Source organism: Hippoglossus hippoglossus, chromosome 15, assembly GCF_009819705.1.
Source record: "Hippoglossus hippoglossus isolate fHipHip1 chromosome 15, fHipHip1.pri, whole genome shotgun sequence".
Lineage (NCBI taxonomy): Eukaryota > Metazoa > Chordata > Actinopteri > Pleuronectiformes > Pleuronectidae > Hippoglossus > Hippoglossus hippoglossus.
In genome coordinates this window covers 11,655,146-11,671,974 of record NC_047165.1, presented here as the reverse complement: position 1 = coordinate 11,671,974, position 16,829 = coordinate 11,655,146, and the positions used below count along the sequence as shown (strand labels likewise).

Here is a 16,829-nt window from a genome sequence, read left to right as displayed (position 1 = left end):
TGCCTGGCACGGTAGCGCGCTAACATTCAGTACGTTATCATGGTTACGTTAGCATGTTTGCTTTTCTGGCAGTAATCTCTATGTGGCTGAAGGTAAAATGAACGTAATCCTTCATTTTCAAGATATCCTGTCATCAGCTGATGAAAACTGATATTTCACAGTGAAGTGTTGAACCAATAGACCGAGTCTTTTATACGCAGGTCAGTGGTGTGAGCAGCTGGGGTCTGTGGTAAAGTTCTAGCACATGTTTCAGTGTCAGCCAGTGAGTGTATGAAGGTTTGTCCCACATGTTTTTATTTGGTTTCAAGATGGACACAGAAATGTTTCTCTGGTTGTGTGTTGACTGAGAGAGGAAAGATGTTGGGGCCTGGTTTTTATGACTGATCTTCGGGGGCTGTCAGCAGATATAAAGCTGCTGAATAAAATGACTGGTTTGTTAAATTCTAACTTCCTTCATGGCCGAACACATGCATTCCTATTCATATTGAGGATATAATGAAAGAAGATGCCTTCAAATTACATCTCATCCTGGTCTGCAAGTGAGTGTGAATCTGCACTTCAGCAGAAAATAATAACTTTTAAAAAGCCTTAAATTATCATAATGACCCCCCCCCCCCCCCCCCCCCCCCCACACACACACACACACACACACACACACACACACCCGCACACACACACACATTGCCTTTTTCACATCTCTGTCTCCATGAAATATTTATTTCAGCAAAATATTCTTGGTTTCCGCTTCTCTCCAAAACTGCCAGTTTCTATTTGGAGCCTGTGCTGTGAAATGCTGAAGATGGTGATACTGACCCTGCAATGAAAAGAGAAAAAAATGAACTAAAGAAAACACCAAAATATTCCTGCGGTTTCTTTTGCTCTCATGTCCTCAGACTGGAGTGTTGAGGTAGCGTTATGAAGCACTCTGCCGGGGGTTTCTTGGTTAATGTGGTTTCAACTTGTGAGGTTAATAAAATCATCACTTGGGCCGTGGAACAGGGTTCATCTGACCAGCTCTAGCACTTCATTAAACTTAGTGTTTGACTATATTCAGTGTCAGTTTTGATCTTATATAGGCCATTTATCATGACTGGAGGGAATACATTGGGACAGTTGGTCGTCCACAGTTCAAATAAACCTGCACCTATGGTAAGTGATACCTGTGTGAATGTGTCTGTGTCCCTAAACGTCTACGTGTGTGTGTGTGTGTGTGTGTGTGTAAGTTTTGCAATAGATATTGGGAAGTGACTGCACTGGTAGGTTCACTGACATTTCCCACAATTGCGCAAATCTGTTTGTTTTTGCATTTGGTTGTTGTCATGAAAAGTCTTGTCCTCGTTTGTGGCTTTGTGTGTCTCTGCTTGTGTGTGTGTGTCTCTGCTTGTGTGTGTGTGTGTGTGTGTGTGTGTGTGTGTGTGTGTGTGTGTGTGTGTGTGTGTGTGTGTGTTTGACTGGGCCGTCCTGGAATGCTGACCTGCCCCCCCCCCCCCCCTCCTCTTGGCAGTAAAATCAGAGCTGAACACTGTTCGAGCAGATAGTGTTTCCTGGGAGGTTTGGATGTGAGAGCAGACAGTCTATATTATCCACTGCTGTTGAGATCTGAGCTCCGGAGCAGATTTATTTACGTAGTGCAGCTTGCATGTGTCTCCCAGTGACATCAGCGTCTACTTTTTGCATGCACATGCTACCTGTACAAGGGGGTGATGCACAAGATTCACACCAAGATTCATGCACGCCAGCGTTTGCGATCCCCGGCTCGTCTGGGCATTGTGCCACAGCAAACACCCCTTCTCCTATTGACTTAACCACAAGTTGGGAATCTCACACATAAATACACAAATACTGTCAGAGGAGCATATTGAAAGAGATCTTGTTCTCTTCCAACATGACAGGAAATGAGAACTCTCAAACCAAAAATACGTTAAATTGGAATAACTCAAAGCAAATAAACATCTCCTCAAATACCATCCAACGTTGTGGAAACCAAAAGGCAAACTGAAAAAAGAAGTAACTCCATGAGTCATCTGTTTCAGTGAATCTGCGTTTGGAACCATCAGCCACACATCCTCCATGTTTCAGAAGTAGCCCTACAGGCTGGATTATTTAGTGTCTGTGAGGCCCGATGCTGCAAGAATGTTTGTCTGTGTCTCTCACTGGTTCTCAACTCAAAGACTTTTCATTTCAGGGACAGCTGATCTGATATCAATGCTGGCTACTTAAACACCAGATGAGATATCAGTCCATTTTGCACAAGACGAAGCATCGTCTAGATTGACAATCATTAACAAACTCTAAGGATAAATGAAAAAGGACGTTTGATAGAGAGTAATCTGCTCGTACTGATTGAGGAGCCACATCCACCTCTCTGAGTTTTTCTCCACTCACCCCAACCGGTCGAGGCAGACGGCTGCTCACATCGAGTCTGAGTTTTGTTTCTCTTCAGAGTCGCCCTTGCCTGCACATTGTGGGTACTGCGGTGTTTCTCTATAACTTTGTTCTAAAAAAATTAAATTGAATGAATTAATATGAATTTTACAGTGTACAGCAAACTGACAGAGTCTCGGCCCAGATGTCCTCTGTCAGCAGAAACCCCAAACTATTGGTCGTTGCCCCCAGAGGCAAATTCTCCTCAGACGATAGCCGATGAGCTCCGAGGTTGATTTTTTTCTCATCTTTAATAAAGAAGTTGCTAAAAAAAGAATGAATTCATAACAGGAAATAAAGAGTCTATTTATAGGAAATGTAAATGAGAGAGGGATGTCGGACACCTGCGGAGAGGAAGACCTGTGAGTAATAGCAGGAGTTTGCTGGAGCTGGCACGGACGGATGAACTGAAGAGACTGATGTCTCTGTGTGTTCTCCATTAAACGCTGCAGGAGCCAAAACACAATCAGAAATGATGAAAAACTTCCTCTTTGTAGTAATCCTCATGTGATGTCAGGGCTGTTTTCCAATAACAGCTTGACAGACATTACTAACTGATCTTAATATTAACACAGCTGCAAGTAAATATGTTTTCATTCCAGGACAGGATAAAAATATTACAATGCGATTGAGTCTGACGGCTGGAATGGAGTGACGCTCCAGAGCCAAAACAGATCTTCTTCTCATAAATTTCAGATCAGCGGAGAAGCATCGGCGGGCTGTAGCTCCTCTGAGCGTTCAGAGGCAGGGGAAGGAAATGGGGGGAGGGGGGTGGGAGGGGAGAGATAAAAAGGGAAACATAGAAAGACAGAGGGGGTGATTTGTATCAACATAATCCCTGGTGAGCGACAATATTGTTAATTTAGCGGCGAGGAAGGAACAACAACAAGGAGGGAAATTCCCCTGCCCCTCCAGGAGGGACTCACATTATGCAAATGATGAAGGGATACATGAAGTGGTTTAGAGGTAGAAATGACTTCTTCTTGTATCATGAGTTGACCTCAGTGACAAACAGAAAGACGACCGTGCTGCTTGTTGCTCACTGCACCATGACGGCTTGATTTAGAAGACATTTGTCCTTTGACAAATGAAAAGCGCAATGTGACTTTGATAGAAACTGACACAAACACTTCATCTTGTTACTGCTCGAAAACGCCATCCATTGTTTTTCCTGCGATCCCATTAAAGCCATGTTTAGCAGGCTTCTCACTGTCGTGCCGAATAATAATAATCTCGCTGTGCGCTGCGGTGACAACTGTGGTCCTTCAGTGTGTCCGCTGCCAGAGGGAAGGAGATGAGACAAACGAGATGAGCCAACAGATTCTTGCCTCGGCCGCTCATGTGCGCACTGCCGCACTGCCATATAAAGACATATTCAGCTTTGTTTAAAGAGGCACACACAGGCATAGAATGGCTGTCCCTTCCCCGCGGGAAACCCACAGTCAGAGTTAACACGCAGGTGATTTGGTGTCTACACGTTGAATCTAGAGCTTTGTAAAATCACGAGTCTAGATTTATAAACACAAACAGAAAAAGCACAAAATCCACAGGCTGCAGAGAACAGTTTTATTTTCTCCTGTGACTCTGCAGCTCTTTAAAATGCTTGACGGCTCATGTCAGCTCCTGCAGGTTTGCGATGGGCCCATGTGGAAAGGCTTCATAGGAGAGAAAACATCCAGGTCTGCTGCTTCACTGACACACACACACACACACACACATATATATATATATATATATATCTCTTCCCACTGAGCTAGTGGAACTCACATTGCCCCTTACATACATATATGTCTGGTCTGTTGCCATGGTTTCGCTCACCTTAGCGGCTGCTACTGTGTCGTGTAAAAACAAAAAGGTCCCCAAAATAAAACTAATTAGTGAGGCATAGGGGATTTTTCTTTTTTCAAAATAGCTCCTAATGCAGTGGAATATATATTTATGAATAATGAGTTATACTTTCAAGAAAAAGAATAATCATGTGTTTCTCTGTGACTCAGAAACATTCTCTGTCACGATGTCACACTCTTTTCAGCACCATTTTATTTTGAGCCATAAAAACCAAAATAAATTCCTGGTGTCGGTGCCGTCTCCAAATGCTACAACAATGTCCCAATGTATCAGAACTACAGTACGTGTAAACAGCAGCTTCATTTCTGTTTTCTTCTTCTTTCTGATTCTTTCTTTTTCAGAATCCTTGACCCCTGACCTTGCTCTGCCTGAGATCAGAGAGTCAAATGTTGTTAAAAGTCCCTTGATCCAGGCTTAAAAAGAAGGAATCATGCTTTTATGGCTTCAGCTTGTTTTAGAAAACATCACATCAGCAAAATCAGTGCCTCAGTTTAAGAAGTGGTTAAAAACTCATCTGGAATTTTTATAGTTTGTATTTATTATAGATTTGATATTTTATTGTTTCAATGTTGTTGAACATTTTGTTAAATTGTATTGCGGGAGTACGATCTGGCTTTTCTATGATTTTCTATCTTTGCACTCCACATTTTAATGTGGGAAGCACCTTGTAACTTTGGTTTTGAGGCCTATTGAAATACAGTTTAGATTTGTTATTATTATTATAACATCAATGTAATGTAATGTACTGATGTGATTTTATGCTTCTTGAGCTCGTAAGATCGAATTGAAGCTTCTAATAAACTCACTTTTTACTTTCTACTAAAGCATCAACTAAATCTGCTTCTTATTAACGAGGTTGTGCAATCTGAAGAAGCTGTTGTGTTCGGATTGTTTTGAAAGTCTGAGCTTGTTTCTTCTGGATCAGAACTCTGAGATTAACAAAAGTTTATTTCACGAAACAAAACAAATAAAGCTGAATATGTGGGGAACGATTTGTGAAACAAAACCCAACAAAACCCAACAAAACACAGCTTGTTGTGGTGGATCAATATTAATTATTTTCTTTTTATTATAACAAAGACTAAACAGAGTCAAACCAGACAGAAATAATTTCCATGGTACTAAAACCGAAGTTTCCATGAAGGCCTACTGGTATTAAACGAGATTATAGTCAGCAGTATTGATCATCACGACAGGAAGTGAGTAAATTATGCACCAGCGCGCACACACACACACACGCAGATATGAAAACATGACAGTACAAATGGCCTTGTTCCAATAATGTAAAGAGAGAGAGGGTCCTCTTCAGTGCCAGGATGGAGAGATCAGGGAGAGAGGGAGAAAAGGAGAGACCACTCTGTTCTTACAAAACTAATGGTTTTAAGAGCACTGAGACCCGCATGTCCACCCCCTCTTGAATGAACACTGGGGTGAACAGAGGATACCAAGCCTGAAATAAAAGACTTCTCCCTCAGTGGATGACGGTTTTAGGTTTTCAGCTCCTGTCCCGGTACCGGGGAAATATTGGCAGCACACATGGCACACAGCGAGACACCAGACACAAAAGGTCGACTTGTTGAACGTACAGAATTTATGCGCAGAGTGAGTCCCCGTCAGTGATACTGACAGCAACAAGCATGAAAGCGGTTGGATTGAGCCCCATGATAGAGTGCTCTGTAATATGGTGGGGTGTAATGATACCACCACCAGCAGCCGCTCAACGGAGAGAAGAAAAATGAGCCTGTCAGGGGAAAGAAAAGGAAAAAGACAGAAGAAAAGAGAAGAAATCCCCCCTCGGAGTTCTGATGTGCCGTTTGGCCGTGGATCGAGTTTTCGCAGCCAAGTTTCTGCGCAGATTAAAATGCACTTATTCCATCAAACAACCAGGGAAGCCGCCTGCCAGTTATCTGGCAACTATTTGTTTACAGGGCAGAGGGATCCAGCTCATTTCCGGTGAGGACTGAGAGGAGGTCCGTGCCGATGTGCTGGTGAGGGGCTGCGGCACGCATGCATGAAGAACCACCAGGTGTGGAGCAGAAGACATTTTTTATTACTGTCACAAAATGAGCCTCATGATTGCAAGTAATCCGTTTCCAGAGAAATAGACTAATGCACGTCTCCTACATTAAATCAGACAGGAACACAGCTCTCATTCTTACCGTATGAAAATGACTGTAATCATAAATGAAAGTGAGGGTTGAGGCTGTGAGCCAAGCGTGCCTGGTTGTAGCCCGCAGTGAGAGCAGAGTTTCAGGCTGTTGGGAGGCTTTATTCTCGCCAGGGCTGAAGTAGAGAGCGGCCCGGTGGAGTTTATAGTAGAAAGAAAGGTGAAGCCAGCCAGTTTCCTGGATTCAGATGGCAGAGCAGATGGCAGAGCCCCAAGGGGCCGATGCGTCAGCGTGTCATCCAACTCTCCATCAGCAGCGCTCGCTTCCTCCAGACATTTAGTTGCAGCAGGTACGACCGAGCGCTGCTTACATACGGTGTTTTCTGATTAAAAATACACACAAACCCGACTTACAAAGACTTGCAATCAAATAAAGTGCCGGCCAAGGTCTGTTTGAATCATAAAGCATCAGGCATCACAGTGAAATGCTGGTAGGCTTAGTTAAATCCCTTCCACTATTGCAGAGGAATCAAGGTACTTTGGCATCGTAAGAAAGAGCAGCTCTTTAAATCCAGAGACAACCGAGCAGGACGGTTCAGCCAGAGGCCAAAGATCAACTGTGCCCACTGCCCCCTCTAGTGGACCACAGAGAAAAAGTTAAGTATTTAAATTGTTAGAAAAAGCTGGAAAAAGAAAGACATGAGGACACAATAAAAAGTTTATCCCTTTTCCAAAGAGCAACACTAATATTTACAGCCGCAATTCGGCTGTTTGTTAGAAAAACTGTTCAGATAAAGAGAAGCTTAATCGTTGATTGATTATCTGATACACAATATCTGTCGTTCTTTTTCCATGAATCAGCGTTTGGGAAAAGAACACGAACAAAAAAAGAGCAGAGCTCCAGACCAACAACGGAAGAACAGAAGGGCTTGTGTTATTCAATCGTCTGAAGAAAAAAATGCAGAAGAAACTTAATATAACCAACGGGATTGTTTGATCTGTTTTTAATAAAATGGCATTTTGAGCTGTAGTGCCACAACAAGTTATTTAATGATTTAATCAAAATGAACAATCAGAGGGAAAATAGTGCCTCAGTTGTGAGGGGAAAAGCCAAAGAATGTGAGCTGAGGATACTAAATAATTACAATAATCAGTATATTTGTGCAATCAAACTTATTCTCAAAGGACGTTAAGTTCTCAATTTTTTCCCTTTAACAAAAAAAAATAATATTCCAGGGACCACTTCATGTCCCTTATTTGTCATAACCTTTTTTTTTACACTCATAATTAATTATGTGGAAGGACAACATAAGAGAAATGTTTTAGAACGATATTAATATTTAATATCATAATATTTCCCAAATTACATGATGATTATTTAATGGATGAATCTGGAAACTTTTCACAGACCCATGAGATTATACCACAGACCCCAACTTTTTAACCACACATATAGTTAGATATTAAAAGTGAGACAAACTGCTTTGGAATCACAGCGAAGGAAAACACGACAAGTATTGATAAAAAAAGAATAAGATGTGAAAGGGTAGAATTCAAATCTGCGCAAGAGAAAAACACAGTAGTCCAAGTATTGTGACTTTTTATCCGTTGCACCTGCATAAGAAAAGATGAAAAACTCAAGTATGAAGCAACGATAACAAGCTCAGTAACAGTGACTCTTGACAACTTCCAGGCTTTGAAAAAAAAAAAAAAGCCAAGCTCAACTCTCTGTGGAGGGTGAACATCAGGCCTCATTATAAACACGCACACACACACACACAAGCTTGCGAGCACACACAAATGAATGAACGACACAATGATGTGGACGTGAGCACCCACAGGGACTCACACAGGCTTTGTATTATCACAGATACTTGGAAGCAGCCGCACGGAGCTGGACCCTGCCCACTTCTTCCCAGAACTGCTGGCCGCTTCGTTCAAACTCAATCAGAGGAGCTGAACTGTGTGGACGTGTGAGACAGAAGCAAAGACATGTACGTTAACATTTTTACGGTAAATTCTTTTTTCTTAAAATCATAAAAAATATCCACAGACACAAAGAACGCAGAAGCAGAAAGCTTCCCCCCAATCACACCAACTTCAATTCTCACAGCTCAAACGTAAACACACGTGACGTTTGAATGTGGAGGGGAAAAATTGGAAGAGAGGAAGACGATAATAACTTCAGCATGCAGTGCATTCACTGTTCTCCTCTTTCTCTCTCTGGAGTGTAATTCACAGAGATATTCTTCCTCCTCCGGTTCCCTTCATGTGCTGATCCCTCTCTATCTCCCCAGTCATCTCGCCGTCTTTGCCGGTCTGCTGCTGCTGCTTTGAAGTGCTTTGTGCTCCGACACACTCAGAGACGAGGCCCGCCGCTGAGCTCGGCCAGAGCCAGACGCAGAAACGCTGGTTAATTACGGCGCAGAGCGTGGCTGCACACGTGTATGATCACCGACTCCCCAGACTCCCTACATCTAACTGCACGGATAAGTACACAGGTCACTTTTAGCTCCGCCAAGGAGGAGATGTTTTCACCCTTCTCTTTTTGATTGTTTGTTTGTGAGCCAGATTCAAACAACAGCAGGATTGATGACCCTGAAACTTGGTGAAAAGATGTGGTATTTGTTACGGAAGAACCCGTTCAATTTTTGTTTTCGTTTTTTTCACTTTCTTTAATATTGTGAGACATTGTAGTAGATTTCACAGAGAATAATTCATGGTTCTTGATGAGAACAGTCAGGCATGTTTAGGTCTCTGATTTCTATGAGTGTTTGAAATTTTGCTGCAGCTTGATTGTATTTAAGGGGATAGTTCACAGAAAAATAAAAGGTTTAATGGTTGAGGCTTAAAACCCGGTGTTAATGATGCGCTTTCAAGTCCAATATGAATGTCGGGGCTTGCAGACACTTGGATGACACCACACGAGCAGTTTGGAGGCATGTTGTGTTTTTTCAGTTGGTTTACTACGTCTGAAGTCTAGGTCGCCATTGACTTCTGTATTAAAAGTAAAATTGTATTGGATTCTGCTGCAACAAAGTTTACCCCTTAAACTCCAGAAGTGTTTTGTGGACTCCAACACTTCACCCACCCCTCCATTGGCATAGTGGCAAGTAGATGAGTGCATTTTCATTTTTCGGTGAACTATCCCTTTAAGGGGACTGTGGTATGCCCTCCGCCGAGTGCCATTTTAGTTTGTTGGTTGGATTGTAGGAAAGATTTAGCAAAAACGACTAGATGGATTACCATAGAACCTGAAAGAAGGATGTGGTAGCGGTCAGGGAAGAAGCCAATACACTTTGGTGAGGATCTGGTTCAGGGTGTGGATCCTGGAATATTTTTTTTTTACTTTCGGTAATATTTTTCAACATTTTCAAATATTTCTCAGGATAATTTATGGATCTTAATGGAAAAAATCCGGCATGTTTACAGGACTGATCCTGCTTGATTGAACTCTCTTATGTGGATCCATTAATCCGGCTGTCTTAGTAGCATGGTCTACAGATTGAGCCACACAGGGTGGCCTCAGACCAGATCAGAGAATTTCTTGGCTCGGCCACCTTTAATCAACCAGCCATTTTCCAAACTGTGAGGGCCCAGATTATTTTTAGAGACCACCTGGGCCTTAGACTCAGGAAATTACACCTTCTCCTGTTCTCTGGCTCAAAGGAACATGAGCTTTAACCGTCCTCCAAATGTCCCACCATCTCCCAACAGTGACAGAGACAAACTAGCGCACTTGTCAGCCATCAGCCGAAATCTATTTACATTCTCGGCGTCTAAAGGAAGGGAAAGAGAGGTGAGGCCGTGGCGGGAAGGAGAGGGTGAGAGAAGAGAGGAAAAGGGGGGAGAGATTTGTGCTCCATGTTTTGGCAGCGCTGTGTCAGGGTCCACATGCTCAAAAAGCTGGTTTGCATTTTGAGGAGAGGAGTAGCAGGATAATGCATTGAAGCTGCAGGGATGGTTTCACTGCTGGAGCCAACAATGAGACCATTTCATATGGAAGCAGGAAAAAAAAGACCTTAATAAATTTGTCTGGGATCTCGCAGAATATGAAAAAGGGGTTATTGGATGTGGTCGTGTAGCTGCGCAGGGGTTCACACTCTGCCAAGATTCCACTTTAAAGGGCTGCAGTGAAAGAATGACTTTTTATAGAGGTGAGTGCTCGTTCTCCAGCTGTGATGATCAATGTAGTCGATGGAGTTTTCCAGACAGTCGTCGGAATCAAACAGTCTTTTTGAGTTTGTCCAAACAGGCCAGAATAATAAACCAAACTTAGATTTGAATGTGTTCTTTTATGTCTAGAAGAGGGATTTTAGCCTCAATTTATTATGATCGTATTAAATTTGGTAAAGACTAGACAAAGTGGTTACTGTATGACTGTAGAGCTACAGCACCATGGCTAATGTATAATGTACCGTATCCAATGGAAACAATTAGTGCTATAAAAAAGCCATACATCCAGGATGACAGCAGTCAGCATACAGGAAGGGGAGAAGGCTTTTGGGGGGGGAAATTATACCTGTCAAGTGGCACAAAGTGTAACCAGACTGCAACAATAATCGGGGCAGGGACCTGAGCAATGAATGTGGAGACAGAGACGATCGCAGGAGGATGTGTGTGGGGGCGGTCAGGGATGAAGGTGAAGAGAGGGATCAGGAGACGTCTTCATCACCTGCCAGAAGAAGAGGAGGCACAGAGACAGAAAGAGTATCTGTCAGTGCCAGGAAAGGAGCTGAGTCTATGGAGGGAGGAGAACAGCAGTCCTGTGACTCAGAGCCTTACTTGTACTGTCACTAAAAGGAAAGAGAGAACGAGAGGAAAGTCCCCGAAGGAAACAGAGTCTTATGGCTCTTCCTTTTTAGTAGATGAAGCTGAAAGCGTTCCCCATCTGGATGGATTTAGATTAATTACAGTAAGTACCGAGTTTAGCCTACTAATCTAGAATGACACAGCACAGAAACCCACACACAGAAATCCTCCAACCTTTGTCTTGGAAATGGCAGCAGTGCCTCAATAGAAGCTACAGTGTAATTCAGTCCAAAACCAGCTCATATAGTGTGATCTTTGGCGCCTCTAGAGTTTGATTCTAGCAGAGAAGGAACCGCAGCTGCTCGTATTTTTTTCTCACCTCGCTCATACAGGTCTGTGACAACCAGGACATCAGAGCCTACAGCTCTTTCTAGTAAAGAAAACCATAAAGGGTCTTTAAATGGGGTCATGTGAAATCACTACTTTAAATCACACTGTAAAGTTTTCATTATTTCTAGGGGGGTTTATCTTCATCTTCGAGATTTATGAAATTGTTGTGGATTGAGGGGAAGCAAACTGTAAATGTGTCTTCCTGTAAGAGCGATTGCAACCTGACTGAGGGCACAGGACACAGTAGGATAGAAAATCATTGGAAAAAATAGACCTGAGCCAGACAGATCACTAATTCAGACACGTGTTTGGCTTTGTAAAATCAAAAAGATCTGTGAGAGCGAACCAGCTGAGAGAAGCTGCAGATTCAGCAGATATTTCACTCCAGGTTCATAACTCTGAGTGATTCCTTTCATTATTTTCACATTGTGATCTGATACATGGTTTATTTTTATAATTTGATCATAAAATAAGTAAAATCAAGGGAACAAATTAAACTTAATTCTTATTTGCATCAGTCATATGCAGGACAAAAAGCTTCCATAAAGATGATCTTGATACACTTGTTTGACCTCTGATTAAAAAACACTCTGCATCTAGACTTACTAAGCTGAACCCCAACACTATTACTTCCTGGGGTATTGTATTTGAAGAGCTGTCCTAAAGTTATGGACGTCTGTATTTTATGCTTTCATGTTTGCTTTGAATTGACTTCAGCTTAAATTCCCTGTTGTAAAATGTTTTACTGTGTTAACTTTTGTAATTTCTTATCGAGCATCACAAATTGTGAAAAAGTTTGCTTAATCTTATACTTTTCCTTGCTCCATGTGCAGTAATAAAACTCTAGGGGACCATAGTGACAAAAATATGTTCAATTTTGAATCACCAATAGTGTAATAAGAAGTTACTTGCATGGAAATATTACAAATACCGGTTATTTTGTGTTTCTATTTCGTCTCTCTTTTTAAGGACCTGTTTGTGTAAGAGGTCCGTTGCCAGGTCATCAAGTGGAAAACTCTAAGAAGCCCTGCTGTACCTTAGTGCTTCTTCCATCTGACACAGCAGCACTTGAGCTTGCAGAACAGACCTTTCCACACCACTGAATCCACCCAAGGATCATCTGAACACTGCGAGTTCTCCCCGTTACACATTTTTGCACTTGTGAAATTGGCGGGGTCGGTGTGGATTACTTTGAATGGGACTTCAGTGAGCCGAGCGGCAGGCACTGCCCTGGAGCCTGCCCAACACATGCCTGTCTAATGGTTGTGATATGTGAGTGGGACAGAGCACGCTCCGCACACTGCGCCTCATTGATGAAGACAGGAAGATTTTCCTCTGACCAGGCATGGAATAGCCAGGTGGTCTGCCCTTGACATTTTTCATCTGTGCAAATTGGTATGTGTGGGGTAATGTGCATGCGAGAGAGAGAGACACAGCGACACAGTGAGCGAGCAGGAGAGAGAGAGAGCGGAGAGAATTATGCTTTTCTTATTCCAAAGTTTGTGTTGTCCAAAACCAGCAGAGGTGTATGGTAACCAGACTGGAGGAGGACAGATGAAGTGGTTTTGGAACAGCTGCCTCGCTGCCAATGTGAGACTGCTGTTCTTCCACTAACACAGTGCAGTAGCATGTCTGCCCACTGGATTAGTGAAAAGCACCATTGTGCTTAACAATTAACTAGTTTGTTCTTACCTTCATTTATTTGGGCAGGGTTCGTGCAGGACACATGGTCTTATGTAATATGTCACATTCCTTCAGTCATGCACATTTCACTTGTACTTCTCAGGCGTCTGCTGCTGCTGCTACAAGCCACTAACAGCTCCAATCATGTACTTTGCTCAAGGACATTATAAATACAGTACAGTTCCTGTGGAAGAACATTTAGTAATGAAACTCTATCCAGCTTGTCCACTATGTGTGAATAACGTGCACATTTTCTTTAATTCACACATTCATTTTTTGTAAAATTAAAAAATTGGAACCACAATTCTATTATTTACACATGTGCACACAAGGCACGGTGGTGAGCGCTGTCCCCTAACAGGAGGGGTTGTAATTCACAACTACATAGCAATACAAATATATATTGTGTAGTGATTTGTCGTGTTTCCCCAACAAATGCAATGCAGCAGTTATAGTTACATCAACCATTTGTCATCCTCTCCTCTTTTCCAGAGGAGTAGAAGCAAATATTGCTTGTTCTTGTACCACAAGTAAAACACAAGTGACTCATTCAACACACAAATTTGCTTTGTGTTCAGTGTGAATGCAGCAATAGAAATGCGTCACAGATAAGTTATGATTGTTTAAAAAGACAAAAACCTTTCCCACCAATTTTCCATTACATCTAGCTATTGCCCTGGCTTTTGACTCTGAGCACAATTATTACTGTGAGTCACTCTGGACAAAAATACCTCCCAAGTTAATGTAAAGTAATGGAGTTTATTATAACTACGAATTAAGAGGGGGTTAGAATTATCGAATTGTTCAGTCAGTTTTATATTTCATGAACTTGAACTGCCTCAGATAAACCTGTGTGGCTGAAATGAGCTGGAGTTTTCATATTTTCCACCTAACAGAGCTTTATTTCATTTGAATCTTGTACTTAAATCTCCCAGAGTGCTGTCACTGTGTCCATAAAGTTGATTACTGGAGTACATCCACAATTTTTATAGCGGTGGCACCATAAAAAAAGCCCTGACTCTCTTGATTTTAACTTTGTGTCAGAATTGCTCATGTTGATAAATGTGAAAGGTTGTGAAAATAACCTTGTGGGCCCACTCATAAAACAGTGTGAAAAAGGGGTACGTAGAAATATGCATACCAAGTCACTGGCGTGGATAATGTATGGGACAATTCCCAAGATGATCCATTACAATAAGTGCTCGGCTATCAGCCTTGTTAGATCAGATGCATTTAGATGATGTCGTTCAAGTGTTCCAGCTCATTTAAGAGAGAGACGCTTATGAAGTAGGTGCTCAGAAGAGACTATAAATCTCCCGATAATCAGCAGATCTATCTCACAGGCCTGATCCAGTGTTTGGCTTTTCAGTGGCCCAGTGAGTGAGAGACCTTTCACAAGGACTCAGAGTAATGAGTGTTGAACGTAACATAAATGCCGAGCCCTTTTCTTCCATCAGCCCAAAAATGTTATCACACGATCTTTCACTGAGATACGGGAAAATCCTTCGCTGTTTGTTGAAACGTCTATCTCTCTATTTCTCAACAGAGGTGAGGTCTGATCCTTAACTGATGACCCTGGTCATTACAGAGATGAGAGGGGAGGGCATGTGGAAACACACACACACACACACACACACACACACACACACACACACACACACACACACACACACACACACACACACACACACACACACACACACACACACACACACACACACACACACACACACACACACACACACACAAAGATGGAGAGATAGTGTGAAGAGGAAGAGTGGGTTCTCACTGTCCTCGCTGACATATTTGGGATTATATGTTGAAAGACAAGCAGATGGATTGATAACACACACACAAACATACACACACACAAACAGATCAAGTGACAGGAAAGTGTTTAACAATGAAGTCTACAGCTCATAAATCACAGCAGATCTCGCAGTAACAGCCTGAAAACACAACTCTTTCACCCCTGGCTTCACAATACCAACAGCAACACTTACCGTAAAGACTGAGAGCTGTGCTAAACTGCTCAGCTGTACAGTGGACACTCACATACAGGTTGTGAACCACAAAGAATAAATAATCTGGTGAGCTTCAAAACAATTGCCGTTCTTTTATAAATGCATCAGCGTTTCAAAGAGCCCCACGTTCATGTATTCTACATGTGCATTTATGTGAACGTGGCCGGCATCGCCTTGGCTCGGCCTGACCTGCAGTTGCTTTGAGCATTTGACTCAAGGTTTCCTGCGCCGCCACAAAAGAAAGTTCATTACACTTGAGTGAGGTTTCACTGCAGCATCTGTGGGCGTCTGTCGAATCCTCAAAACAGTTCAAATCTTTTACTTTGAAGTGATCTCGTCACACATCTTAAAATAACAAGATAAAATGATAAACAAAAATATCAGAGGCGGGGCGATTGTTGTAAACTTTGTCCAGCTTGTAATGAAGTTTTTGAAATCAGCCATTAAGAGTTCCCATATTTTAACGTGCAAAGTCGACTAAATGCTGCAGCTGTGCTTTGTCAAGACAACGTGTTTATAAAGTCTCATAATCCGCGAGCGCAAAACCTCATGAGTGAGCATTTGTCCACTAGCGCACAGAACAGTATCCACAAGCGTAATGACAAACTCCACACAAGAGGCCAATGCTAAATGTTGTTTATGCACAATTTACTTGAGCTAGGGGTAATATAGAGATGACTCTAACTCCTTCATTCCCATATTTTTGATGATTACAAAGTCGTTGGACCGCTGTGCAGTTCACACCACACGAATTTTGTGATCCCTTCAGTCGTTGTGAGTTCATACAACAGCACTGACTGGGTCACACACTACACGATCATTCACCAGGAGAAACCCCCCCCCCCCCCCCCCCCCCGTCTGGTCCCCAAACTAAATAACATGTAACATCGGCTTTTTGTGTCGACAGCTGTATATATGATCCACGAAGTTTACAACTGAGAACAGAGAAATGAAAGGGGCGGGGGTTAAGATCAGAGATAGGCTGGGCATTTGAGTGTTCAAGAGACCAATCGAAGGAGGGGAGCACGAGCCAATGTCTCCGCCTCCAAAGTCTAAAAAATTCAACTTGATGAGCAAGCGAGCTACTGTTTGCGCTCGTCTCAGCCCCATTCTCGAGGAACCGCTGTTGTGCACATGGAGACGAAATGCTCGCTCACCAGGTTTGGTTTTTAGATACATTATTTTAGGCCAAAATAAACGCCATACACGAATTCTGTGAAAATTGTTTTTTTTCACATTTTTATCCTTCTCTCCTATTCCTCACTCACATGTAATTTATTCCCATAATAGCTGACTAGGTAGTTAAACTGGGATCAAACATTCAACGTTAGCTACTTTAAACGTGTCTGAAGTTCAAACTCACATACCCCAGCTGGAGCTAACACACTTTTTGTCTATGTAGATATATTGAACTGGATATACAAGCATGCTCATGCTTACGAACTAACCAATTGTGTGAATTCTGGCACAATGGTAGCAGGTTTTACCCAAAATACTGACGACAGCCATCATCTCTGGGCCCGTTACAATAACAGACAGTTAGAGGTATGCTGCTGCTTGTGTTTGTCAGCACATGTATGTGTGTGTGCATGTCACAAGGT

At 42.4% G+C, this 16,829-nt stretch overlaps 1 protein-coding gene across 1 annotated transcript in view; it reads right to left on the bottom strand.

Annotated features, from left to right (window-relative positions):
• The window catches only part of golga7bb (golgin A7 family, member Bb), a 172,580-nt gene that overhangs the window by 21,725 nt on the left and 134,026 nt on the right, over positions 1 to 16,829 (bottom strand). The gene's annotated exons all lie outside the window — the stretch shown is intronic.